Below are 13,653 nucleotides of genomic sequence, written 5' to 3' on the forward strand. Positions count from 1 at the left end.
GCTAAAGTTAACATTGTTACTTTAGAGGACCAGATGGGGAGTTAATAATGGGGAACACAGAAATGGCAGAATGCTAAATCAATATGATGCCTCAGTTTTCAAGGTGGAGAACACTACAACCATCCCAATAGTAACAGGAAATGCAGACGTTGTTGAAAAGGAGGAACTTAAAACAGTCGTTATCATAAGCTAAAACGTACTGAGCAAACTATTGGAATTAAAGTCAGAAAAGCCCCCAGGTCCTGATGACCTACATCCTAGGAACTTAAAGGGAGGGGCAGCAGAGATAGGGGAGGCATTGGTTATAATATTCCAACATTTCCTGGATTCTAAAAAGGTTCCAGTGGATTGGAAAAAGGGAGAAACACAGAGAGTAGGAAACTTTGGACCAGTAGGTTTAAAGTCAGTTGTTGGGATGCTGTTGAAGTTCATTATTAAGGGAGTAGCAATGGGACATTTGGAAAGTCAAAATGCAATCCATCAGAGTCAGCATGATTTTAAAAGGAAAAATCGTGTTTGACTAATTTTCTGGTGTTCTTCAAAGATGTAATAAGTAAAATGGATAATGGGGATTCTGTAGCTGTTGTGTACCTGGCATTCCTGAAGGCATTTGATAAGGTGCCACACTATGGGGTTGGGGTAATATATTAGCTTGGAGAAACGATTGGCTCACCAACAGAAAGCAAAGAGTGGGGTTAAATAGGTCCTTTTCTGGTCGACAAGCTGTAACTAGTGGTGTGCCACATGTTCGGTCCTTAGATCCCAACTATTTACAAACTATATTAATGCCTTGGATGCAGGGATATAATGTACTGGAGCCAAATTTGCAGATGACGCTAAAATAAGTGGGAAAGAAAATTGCGATGAGGAAGTAAGAAATTTACAAATAAATATGGATAGATTAGGTAAGTGATCCAAACATTGGCAAACGGAATTTCACATTGATAATTGTGAGATTATCCATTTTGGTTAGAGGAATCAAAAGGCAGCTTATTATCTAAATAGAGTGATAACCCTGATGAGGATCATTCATTGATCTCCCTGTGGTGCTTGTGGAGTGCGGGTTCCCATGATAACAGGTGGAGGCCTGTCCAGCTGAGACTTGTTATCAAGCCTTTTAAATACTGTCCCAGACCCAGACTGGGCGTTCATGTTCGTTCCGGGCTGGGCTGCTAGTGTTGTATGTTATGGATGCAGCTTTACTTTTGAATTGAAAGAAATTTGGTTTAGTCTTTATCTGTGTGTCTTCAGGATCACTACAAAGAGAAACTTCAAAATGCTTCATTGCAGAGGGATCTGGGTGTCCTCGTGCACAAATCACAGAATTCTAGTATGCAGGTACAGCAGGTAATAAGGAAGGCAAGAAGGTGGAGAAGAGGCTGAGATGACATCAGCAATGTTTGTATTGAATGACGGAGTGCGCTCGAGGAGTTGAATTGCCGACTCGATTTCTTATTATGATGCATTTTGGTAGGAAGAACATTGAGAGAGAGTCTAAAATAAAGGTTACAACCCTAAAGTGTGCCCAGGAGCAGAGGGACCTGGGTGTATATGTGCAAAGATCATTGGACATAAGAACATAAGAACTAGGAGCAGGAATAGGCCATCTGTCCCTTTGAGCCTGCTCCGCCATTCAATGAGATCATGGCTGATCTTTTATGGACTCAGCTCCACTTTCCGGCCCGAACACCATAACCCTAATCCCTTTATTCTTCAAAAAACTATCTATCTTTATCTTAAAAACATTCAATGAAGGAGCCTCTACTGCTTCACTGGGCAAGGAATTACATAGATTCACAACCATTTGGGTGAAGAAGTTCCTCCTAAACTCAGTCCTAAATCTACTTCCCCTGATTTTGAGGCTATGCCCCTAGTTCTGCTTTCACCCGCCAGTGGAAACAACCTGCCGGCATCTATCCTATCTATTCCCTGCATAATTTTATATGTTTCTATAAGATCCCCCCTCATCCTTCTAAATTCCAACGAGTACAGTCCCAGTCTACTCAATCTCTCCTCATAATCCAACCCCTTCAGCTCTGGGATTAACCCAGTGAATCTCCTCTGCACACCCTCCAGTGCCAGTACGCCCTTTCTCAAGTAAGGAGACCAAAACTGAACACAATACTCCAGGTGTGGCCTCACTAACACCTTATACAATTGCAGCATAACCTCCCTCGTCTTAAAAGGTGACAGGATAGATAGAAAGAGCTGTTAATAAAGCATACAGTATTCTGGGCTTTATTAATAGCGTTATGGAGGATGAAAGAAAGAAGCTTATGCTGAACTTGTTTGAGACACTAGTTAAACCTCCACTGGAATATTGTGTTCAGTTCTGGGTGCCACACTTTAGGAAGAATGTGAACACATTGGAGAGAGTGCAGAAGAGGTTTACAAAAATGGTTCCTAGGATGAGAAACTTCAGTTATGAGAATAGATTGGAGAGGTTGGGATTGTTCTTGGGATTGTTAAAGGGGCTGGTTCAGCACAGGGCTAAAGAACCGGCTTTTATAGCAGACCAAGGCAGGCCAGCAGCATGGCTCAATTCCCGTACCAGCCTCCCCAAACGGGCGCCGGAATGTGGCGACTAGGGGCTTTTCACAGTAACTTCATTTGAAGCCTATTTGTGACAATAAGCATTTTTTATTTCTCCTTGGAGAGAAGAAGGCTAAGAGGAGATTTAATAGAGATGCTCAAAATCATGAAAGGGCTGAATAGTAGATAGGGAGAAACTATTCCCGCTCGTAAAAGGATCAAGAAAGAGAGGGCACAGATTTAAGTTTGTTTACACAAGAAACAAATGTGAAGTGGAAAAAGCTTTTCATGTAGCAAGTGGTTCAAGTCTGGAATGCACTGTCTGGTGCAGGCAGTTTAAATCGAGGAATTCATCTGGAGAACCAGAGCAGACACAACGGGTAGAATGACCAACTTTCTGCACTATAATGATTCTGTAATTCTGTTTGGATGATGCTGTTAAAGGAGCTATGGTGAGTTGCTGCATTACATCTTGCAGATGATCCACACTGCATTAGTGACGGACGGAGTGAATGTTGATGGTTTTGGATGGGGTGCCAATCAGGTAGACTGCTTTTTCTTGAATGGTGTTGAGCTTCTTGAGTGTTGTTGAAACTGCATTCCTCCAGGAAAGTGGAGAATAATGCGTCAACATTTTTTAAAAAAATCTTTATTGTCAAAAGTGTTACATTAACACTGCAATGAAGTTACTGTGAAAAGCCCCTAGTCGCCACATTCCAGCGCCTGTTTGGGTACATGGAGGGAGAATTCAGAATGTCCAAATTACCTGACAGCACGTCTTTCGGGACTTGTGGGAGAAAACCGGAGCACCCGGAGGAAACCAACAGACACAGGGAGAACGTGCAGACTCCACACAGACAGTGATCCAAGCTGGGAATCGAACTTGGGACCCTGGCGCTGTGAAGTAATAGTGCTAACCACTGTGCTAGATGGTAGGGCTGAGGACACTGCCCTGAGGACTTGTGCCTTGTCAATGGTTGGCAGGCTTTCGGGAGTCAGGAGGTCAATTAGTTGTCATAGAATTCCTAGTTTCTGACCTATACTTGTAGCCACAGTATTTATGTAGCTGGTCCACTTTCTGGTCAATGATAACCCCCAGGATGTTTATAGTATGGGAATCCAGTGATGATAACACTATTGAAAATCAATGGCTGATGGTTAGATTACCACTTGTTGGAGATGGTTGTTACCTGGCCCTTGTGCAGTGCAAATATTAATTGTCACTTATCAGCCTGCATGTTGTCCAAATTTTGCTGCATATAGATACAGACTGATTCAATATCTGAGGATCTGTGAATGGTGCTAAACACTGGGTAATCATCTGTGCAAACATCCCCACTTCTGATCTTGTGGCCTAGTTGTGGTGATGAATGAAGCAGCTCAAGATGGTAGGGCTGAGGACCCTGCCCTGAAGAACTCCTGCTGTGATGTCCTAGGACTGAGATGATTCATTGACCTCCAACAACCACAACCACCTTCTTCGGTGCTAGGTACAACTCCAACCAGTGGAGGGATTTTCCCTGATTCCCATTGACTTCAGCTTTGTGAGGGTTCCTTGATGCCACGCTCTGTATATCACATGCTGCTCCCACTGTTTGGCATGCAAGTCGTCTTGTGTTGTAACTTCACCGGGTTGACAGACTAGCTCGTAAGGCCAGCACATTTCTTTTCCTAAAGAGGGAGAGCAATAGTCAACCAGATTGCTTTGTGGTCACAGTTCTAATATTGTTTATGGTCTTTTCTTGACAATGAGGGCTTGAGATTTTATATTTAAACATGAATCATTTATTGCCAGTCTTGAACTATTCAAAGATCCAAGGGATGATCATACATGGTGCTGTCTCCATGCAGGTAGGCTGCTTACAGAGTTCTGTTTCAATAAATTTATTTCAGTAAAGCGTTTGATAAGGTTCCCCACGGTCGGCTATTGCAGAAAATACGGAGGCTGGGGATTGAGGGTGATTTAGAGATGTGGATCAGAAATTGGCTATTTGAAAGAAGACAGAGAGTGGTAGTTGATGGGAAATGTTCAGAATGGAGTTCAGTTACGAGTGGCGTACCACAAGGATCTGTTCTGGGGCCGTTGCTGTTTATCATTTTTATAAATGACCTAGAGGAGGGCGCAGAAGGATGGGTGAGTAAATTTGCAGACGACACTAAAGTCGGTGGAGTTGTAGACAGTGCGGAAGGATGTTGCAGGTTACAGAGGGACATAGATAAGCTGCAGAGCTGGGCTGAGAGGTGGCAAATGGAGTTTAATGTGGAGAAGTGTGAGGTGATTCACTTTGGAAAGAATAACAGGAATGCGGAATATTTGGCTAATGGTAAAATTCTTGGTAGTGTGGATGAGCAGAGGGATCTCGGTGTCCATGTACATAGATCCCTGAAAGTTGCCACCCAGGTTGATAGGGTTGTGAAGAAGGCCTATGGTGTGATGGCCTTTATTGGTAGAGGGATTGAGTTCCGGAGCCATGAGGTCATGTTGCAGTTGTACAAAACTCTAGTACGGCCGCATTTGGAGTATTGCGTACAGTTCTGGTCGCCTCATTATAGGAAGGACGTGGAAGCTTTGGAACGGGTGCAGAGGAGATTTACCAGGATGTTGCCTGGTATGGAGGGAAAATCTTATGAGGAAAGGCTGATGGACTTGAGGTTGTTTTCGTTAGAGAGAAGAAGGTTAAGAGGTGACTTAATAGAGGCATACAAAATGATCAGAGGGTTAGATAGGGTGGACAGCGAGAGCCTTCTCCCGCGGATGGAGGTGGCTAGCACGAGGGGACATAGCCTTAAATTGAGGGGCAATAGATATAGGACAGAGGTCAGAGGTGGGTTTTTTACGCAAAGAGTGGTGAGGCCATGGAATGCCCTACCTGCAACAGTAGTGAACTCGCCAACATTGAGGGCATTTAAAAGTTTATTGGATAAGCATATGGATGATAAGGGCATAGTGTAGGTTAGATGGCCTTTAGTTTTTTTTTTCCATGTCGGTGCAACATCGAGGGCCGAAGGGCCTGTACTGTGCTGTATCGTTCTATGTTCTATGTTTTATGTAATACTGCTCTTCGCAGAGTCTCTTACCATGTGACTCTATACTTCAAACCTTAGGCTGTGCTATTCACCAGTCACACATTAGCCTTAAGTATTACAATGGCATGCAGGTATATATCAGAGCTGTCACCATCAGACTAGCTTTTAATAGATTTATTAATTGAAATACTATAGACACCCTGGGGGTTACCATTGACCACAAGCTGCCAGGGTGGGATGCGACCCAGAGCACTGGCCTTGGCCTTTGGATTACCAGTCCAATGACATTACCGCTATGCCACCAGGTAAAGTATGCCAGATTAAAGAAAGGACTTCGCTTCGGGAGACATTTCTGATTTTTCTGTGAAGCAAGGCCATTTTGTTTGTTTAGCTTTGCCTTCCTTTCTACTATTGGTGGGGTGCATCAATTGCACGTCTGAGCCCATTGAAAATGTTTGAGCACAAGCAGAATTGACCATCCTCTCTCACTGATTGTTTTGCATGCTCATAAGAATTACTCGATGGGCCGAATGGCCTCCTTCAGCACGGTAAATTCTATGATCGATGACTTCAATCAAAAAATCCAAAATAAATAAGCAAAAGGACTTCATGCATGGACAAAAATCCTTAACAACACCAGTGATTTCTGATTTACCTGAAATGAACACCACAAACATTGGAGAAAGAACTATAATCGCAAGTAACTTGAACAAAATGTAACATATTCAGGATGATGTTCTGACTATGTGCTTTTGTAAATATTTGGATTACAATGCAGACCCCAAGTTCGAATATGAACCCCCAGAGAGGGGTAGGTAAATGCCTTGGTAGAAGTGCAAAGTCCAATAGTTACTATTACCAGTGACCTGGGAATAAATGATGCCACATCTAATAAGCCTTTTGTGCCATAATGAGACATATATTTCATGAATTCTTCCAGTGAACCTGCGAAGATGTACTCCTGAAAGTTTCTTAAGTTGAACAAACACACGTTCATTTACAAGGTTGCTTCATTAGCTGCATGCATTGAGCTAGTTGTTTTTAGCTCAGAAAACTCCTCCCCTGAGAGAGAGATTCCCTGCACTCGGTGTTAATTGGTTGTTCAGACCACGTGACCCTTACTCAGTGAGGCTGGTCTAAAGTGACAATCACCACAGAACCATAACTTTTAAACTATCAATGGCATTCTTTTTGTCTATTTTGCACTCAAACTTGCTATTAAATGTGGTCTATCTTGTCCTCTCAGATAATCACCTCAATATGATTCCAATAATCCAGTATCTCAGAAAGATACTTAGTCACAGAAGACAGCAAAGTTGACCATCAAATTAGCTAGGTGAATAGTACGAGTCCAGAAAAAGTTTGAAGAGAAACAGCAGAACTGATTAGAAAGGATTTTATGGAACAGAGAACTAGAATTAGAAATCAGGGGTGCAGTTCAGCAGAGAAAAGTTAAAATCCTCTTTTACACGCATTTGGTGAGGCCCCTGGGAAACACAGTCACTCACTATCCAATGGCAAGGCCCCCCAGCCTGACCAGTGGCAGTGCCAACCTAGCACCAGGGCACCTTGGCACTGCCAGGGTGCCAGGCTGGTAGTGCCAAGGTGCCTGTGTGTCGGGGGGAGTTCCAGGATACTGACCTGCCCTATCTCCAATCACCTGGGGGTCTCAAATGGCCTGTAAGACTGCCCACCCCTCCCCCACTGAGGTGCCATTACACGTGGTCCACATTTATATAGACCAGAGCTAAACCGCACCACGGCAACGTCTCACAGGTGCGGCTGTTGACACCCAGGTGGCGGATGAGTCTGGCGTCCGAATATTTAAATTAACCTAAATATACAGATCTGGATCTCATCCAGCAAGAGTGAGATCCTGATTGAGCCGGGCAGAGAGAGTCGGGTGGCTTGCAATCGGCCCAGCGCCTGGTGCAGAGCCCATTTTGGGACTCTCATGTGGTTCATCTCCAATCACCTGGGTGCAACTCAGCCACTGAATTGCGTCCCAGAATTACGGATTGGGAAAGAAAAGCAAAAACAGAGGGGGAAGTGAAGTGGTCAAAGAAGAAACATTGGACAGAAGCTGGATCAAAAAAACAGAAGAACCAAAATACAAATTTCAGACAAGTGACAAATCCAACACAAAAAGATGTCAAAAGTGGTCATGGCAGTGAAATGATACAAGGGAGTTACATTTACAAAGCAGTCAGCAAGAACCTAAGATTAAGTAAAGATCAAAAGCGGAATAAAATTTCCAAGATTGATAAGTAAATACCATACAGTTCCCAAAAATAAGAATGTGGACAACGTAAACTAGGCCAGCGTAAAGGAAAATTTCGATTTTTCTTTGCCCTCAAACGTGTTTTGCTTAATAAGCAGCACGGTAGCATGGTGGTTAGCATAAATGCTTCACAGCTCCAGGGCCCCAGGTTCGATTCCCGGCTGGGTCACTGTCTGTGAGGAGTCTGCACATCCTCCCCGTGTGTGCGTGGGTTTCCTCCGGGTGCTCCGGTTTCCTCCCACAGTCCAAAAATGTGCGGGTTAGGTGGATTAGCCAGGCTAAATTGCCCTTAGTGTCCTAAAAATTAAGGTTAATGGGGGTTGTTGGGTTACTGGTATAGGTATACGTGGGCTTGAGTAGGGTGATCATTGCTCGGCACAACATCGAGGGCCGAAGGGCCTGTTCTGTGCTGTACTGTTCTAATTCTAATTCTAATTCTAATTCTAATTCAAATAGAGTTAGACCACCAAGGGTCATAAGATTAACTCACAGGTATTGATGAAGAGATGGCAGACATAAATAATCATTACTTGGGCAGCACAGTGGCACAATGGTTAGCATAGTTGCCTCATGGCGTCGAGGACCCAGGTTCGTTCTCGGCCCCGGGTCGCTGTCCATGTGCAGTTTGCACATTCTCCCTGTGTCTGCTTGGATCTCACCCCCACAACCCAAAGATGTGCGGGGTAGATGGATTGGCATGCCCCTTAATTGGAAAAATAAAATAAATAAATTATAATTTTTCGTCGCAAATTTACGAGGATGAAAATGATATTATAATAGGAGATCAAGAAGATATAAAGATATTTAAAATGAAAGGGGAGAGATTATTGATCAACAAATCAGACTCAGAGAACATAAATTCCTTGCTTTGGATGGATTCATCCAAGAATACTGCAAGAAGCAAGGAACGAGATATCTGAGGCACGATTGTATGCTTATAAAAATTAATTAGAAAAATAATAGTGCCAAAGGTCTGGCAGATAGCCAACGTTATTTGTAATTTTTAAAAGGGAGAAACAGGAAACCCATGGAAACATAGACACTTAAACTAATGTCAGTGGTAGGAAAGATATCTTTACTCAAATATGCAATAGAAAAACAACGAGAGACGCCGGTGCGGGATTCTCCGAACCCCCGCCGGGTCGGAGAATCGCCCAGGGCCGGCGTCAATCCCGCCACCATGTCCCGAATTCTCCGCCCCCCGAGATTCGGAGGGGGCGGGAATCATGCCACGCCGGGTGACGGGCCCCCCGCGCCAGTCGGCGGGCCCCGCGCGGCGATTCTCCGGCCCACGATGGGCCGAAGTCCCGCTGCTGACAGGCCTCTCCCGCTGGCGTGGATTAAACCACCTACCTGATCGGCGGGATTGGCGGTGCGTGCGGGCTCTGGGGTCCTGGGGGGGGCGCCGGGGGATCTGACCCCAGGGGGTGCCCCCACGGTGGTCTGGCCTGCGATCAGGGCCCACCGATCGGCGGGCGGGCCTGTGCCGTGGGGGCACTCTTTTTCTTCCACCTTCGCCATGGTCTTCACCATGGCGGAGGCAGAAGAGACCCCCTCCCCTGCGCATGCGCCGGTATGACGTCAGCAGCCACTGACGCTCCGGCGCATGCGTGGAATTACGCCGGCCGCCGAAGTCCTTTTGGCCACGGCTGGTGTGGCGCCAAAGGCCGTTGACGCCAGCCAGCGGAGTGGGAACTACTCCGGCGCGGGCCTAGCCCCTCAATGTGAGGGCTTGGCCCCTAAAGGTGCGGAGACATCCGCACCTTTGGGGTGGCCCGACGCCGGAGTAGTTCATGCCACTCTGACACGCCGGGGTCCCCCGCCCCACCGGGTAGGGGAGAATCCCGGCCCAGAAGTGTAATAAAAAAAGTAGTCAGCATGGACTTCCGCTGAAGGTTATCCTTGAATAAACATTTAACTATTTCATGGTGCAGCAGATGGAGTAAGTAAGGGTAATGTAATATATTTGGATTTTCAAAAGGACTTTGATAAGGGATTACACAGCAGACTCATGACTGAGGTCAGAGCATTTGAGTTAGGAAACAAACCACAGCATAATTAGCAAGTTGGTTATTAAACAAAAGACAGATATACAGGCTAGTAGAAAGTGGAAGTGGAACAATGCTGGGACCACTGTGGAACATTTACATAAACAATTTGCATCAGGAGTACAATTCAAAATTTACAGTGGATACAAATTTAATATGTAACCAATGTTGAGGAAAACAGCAACAAATACAAGAAAACTTTCAGAAACTTGTGCTGTAATTTAAATATAATTCTACGCTATTTTAGGGCAGGATGTTATTATTTCAGGCTCCATTGCCACTGAGGACTTTACTTCAAGGAATTCTGAATTTCTCCAGCTCATTCACTTGCATAGCAGTGGGTAAGAAGTCATTATGCTAAGCACAAAGATGAAGCATTGGCCCATAATTTCCTTTCACGACTTTAAGTTGCTGGTGCGCCACATGTGATGTGATGTGATGACACGGACGTGCGGCCGTTCAGGCATGCGTGCTGAAATTGCACAACGTTTAAACTCACAACCATTTTATTCCCTGCTTGAAGCCCTGCGCTACTGAATGAAAAGCCCAGCTGCAGCGCGAACCTGGGCCACTTACCCGGATATTTGGTAAGTTCTTACACCTTTTTATTTCCACAGATGTTTTTCAGTCTAGCAAAAGCTTCTTCTCCGTCCTGATCCCTTTTTTATGGGACTGCTAAGTTGGTAAGGGAGTCCATTAACATGGCATCTGTCTTAGAAAAGATGGGCAATGATACCTAGGGCTGAAGCCCTTTTTAAAATAAGTGCAGAAATGGTAGCCATTCGTTCCGTGGTCCTACAGAACTGAATGGCTCTTGACTACGTTCTTGCTGCAAAGGGAGGAACTTGTGTCTGATAGGGACAGAGTGCTACACCTATATGCCGGACAGCTCAGACAAAATTGCTGATTTGGAGGAACACATCCAAAAGGAGATTTAAAAGAACTCAAACAACAACCATACACTACTTGTGGAGTTGGGCAACTGGATAGCTGGGCTTTATGGGAATCCCTTTAGTTCAAGGCTTGACCTTATTCTTCATTATCATTCTTGTTATGTATTGTGTTTTTATGCTTATTACGTGTTGCTGTAAACAATTAATTGAAGCCCCTGATAAGGTTATGCCGCTCAGGACTACCCATCAGCCCCTCTTGCCTAATAAGCAAGCTTCCTATATTTAATGGATTGTAACAGTATATCGGCTTTCCCATTCCAGTGTTGAAGGCTGTTCCTAAACAATGGGAACATCAAAGGCATCTGCGAATTTGTTCCTCTGAGCTATTTTTCGCTTGCTTGCTTTTATTGATTCAGTCTCTTTTAATTTTTAGAAGAATCAAAGGGGGAATTATGAGGAAATACAGAAACCAAGTTTTGAAAATATTGTAGCTGTGAGAAGAATCCTGACTACAAATGTGACAATGTAACAAAGTAAGCACAGCCAGTAAGGTAGATACCAGTGTGAGTTCTGGTATGAAGTGCCATTCAGTAGTCCCAATTGAAAACTTGTAAGCCAATAGGGGGCAGAGAGGGGGTCGGTACCAAAATGTGTAGGTAAAAAGCTCTTGGTGCACATGGTGCTCTCTCTCTTCTTTGTTCTCTTTCTATTGTTTTCTTTCTTTTTCCCTGATGGGCTTTTGTTTCTTATTTCTCCGACTCTTATTAAAAAATAAGAGATCCTACAATTGAGCACTCAGTGTTACTGGCCACAGGTAGTGTGGGTCCTTGCGTGGTTGATGAGCCGATCCTTGAGCTGCATCTTCAATCACTCGCTTGGCAGGAGTTTCCAAAAGGTGGGATTGGTCCTTGGATGCTCGGTCAGGGGTAGATAGATAGAGAAATACAGCACAGAACAGGCCCTTCGGCCCACGATGTTGTGCCGAACTTTTGTCCTAGGTTAATCATAGAATTGTGGACACTAAGGGCAATTTATCATGACCAATCTACCCAACCTGTACATTTTTGGGTATTCCTTTCTCCGACTCCTTTTTCCGGGCTTCCTCTTGCCATCAGGTATTCTCGAAGAATTATGACCCTTCAATCACAAAGTTCCTCCAAGTAGGTTTCTTCTGAGCAAAGGTCTCCCAGACATTGATGTCCAGGTTCCATTTCCTGAATATGCATGTTTCCAGTAAGCTACTGTGAATTATCTGTCTGACAGGTACTGCAGCGAATCCATCATCCAACCTTAAGAGCGTACAACCAAAGGGCATACCAAAATTATGTCAGAGGAGATGTTGGCCAGGATACTGCACTTCAGCAGCTGCCACTTTTGGACATTGAGCTTGTCAATTAACAATTGTAAAAACCCTTTCCTTCCCCCCCCCCCCCCTCCTTTAGACTGTGGGAAGAAACAAGAGCACCCGAATGAAACCCACGCAGACATGGGGAGAATGTACAAAGTCACAGTCACCCAAGGCCAGAATTGAACCTGGGTCCCTGGCACTGTGAGGCAGCAGTGGAAAAGGTTGTGATGACTTTCAACATTTTAGATACCTTGCCAGTATCTGTGATTGGACTCAAAAGGATATCACATCAATCAAGTTACACCATATGATCCTCAGTGGTTGGAGCTGAGTACACCCCATGAACGACATAAAGCCCTTCCTCATGAAAAGACAAGAACTAAGTGTTGAAGATGGCATTATCCTGTGAGGATCCTGAGTAGTCGTCCCTGACCCAAGTCGATGCCCAATTCTGACTGAGTTGCCCAACAGACCCCCCGGAGTATCCAAGATAAAGATGCGCGTAAAGAGCTATGTTTGGTGGCCTGGATTCGATGCAGATCACAAGGACTTAGTGAGAAAAAATTATTTGTGCCAGGAGAACCAGAGGCTCCCACCTTTGGCTTCCTTACACCCATGGGAAAGGCCAAGAAGACCATGGGCAAGCATGCACATAGACTTCGCTGATCGGTTCTTCGGATCAATGTTCCTCATTATGGTCGACACCTCTTCTAAATGGCTGGAAGTGCATTGCATTGGCCTCCACAATTTCCCATGCAACAACAGAAAAACTCAGGAAAAGCTTTTGTACCCATGGCACATCAGAGGACGTGTATCTGTCAATGATACCGCCTTTACCAGAGGGAATTTCCAGGTGTTCTTGAAGTCGAATGGCATCAAGTATATCAAGATGGTGCTGTAGCATCCATTGCCCAATGATAGAATCACAGAATTTTCAGAGCAGAAGGAGGCTACTGGGCCCATCGAGTCTGCACAGGTCCTTGGAAAGAGCACCCTACTTAAAGCCACGTCTCTACCCTATCCCCGCAACCCAGTAACCCCACCTAACCTTTTGGACACGAAGAGGAAATTTTACATGGCCAATCCACGTAACCTGCACATCTTTGGACTGTGAGAGGAATCCAGAGCACTCGGATGAAACCCACGCAGACATGGGGAGAAAGTGAAAACTCCACACAGACAGTCACCCGAAACCGGAATTGAACTCGGATCCCTGGAGCTGTGAGGCAGCAGTGCTCACCATTGTGCCTCCATGCTGGCAGAGCGGATGGGGCTGACATTCAAGAATGGAATGAAGAAACAGTCTGTGGACTCCATGAACACAAAGTTGGCTCAATTCCTGTTTGACTACTGAAACATGCCTCACATCACGAAGGGTGTCGCCCTGGCAGAATTATTGATGGGATGACAACTGCGCACCAGGCTGAGCCTGCTCTTTCCCAATTTGTCAGGGAAGGTTGAGTCGAAGCTGGAGAGCCAAAAGGGGAAGTACGACCACAGGAGACAAGAGAACATTTAAAACAG

At 45.0% G+C, this 13,653-nt stretch overlaps 1 long non-coding RNA gene across 1 annotated transcript in view; it reads left to right on the forward strand.

Annotated features, from left to right (window-relative positions):
- LOC119977883 overlaps positions 1-11,269 on the forward strand; it is a 33,444-nt gene extending 22,175 nt beyond the window's left edge. Inside the window, exons 2-3 of the long non-coding RNA XR_005463308.1 lie at positions 10,412-10,475; positions 11,215-11,269. This is a non-coding gene — a long non-coding RNA (uncharacterized LOC119977883). The remainder of the gene's footprint in view (positions 1-10,411; positions 10,476-11,214) is intronic.
- The last annotated feature ends 2,384 nt before the right edge of the window (positions 11,270-13,653 follow it).

Source organism: Scyliorhinus canicula, chromosome 14, assembly GCF_902713615.1.
Source record: "Scyliorhinus canicula chromosome 14, sScyCan1.1, whole genome shotgun sequence".
Taxonomy (NCBI): Eukaryota; Metazoa; Chordata; class Chondrichthyes; order Carcharhiniformes; family Scyliorhinidae; genus Scyliorhinus; species Scyliorhinus canicula.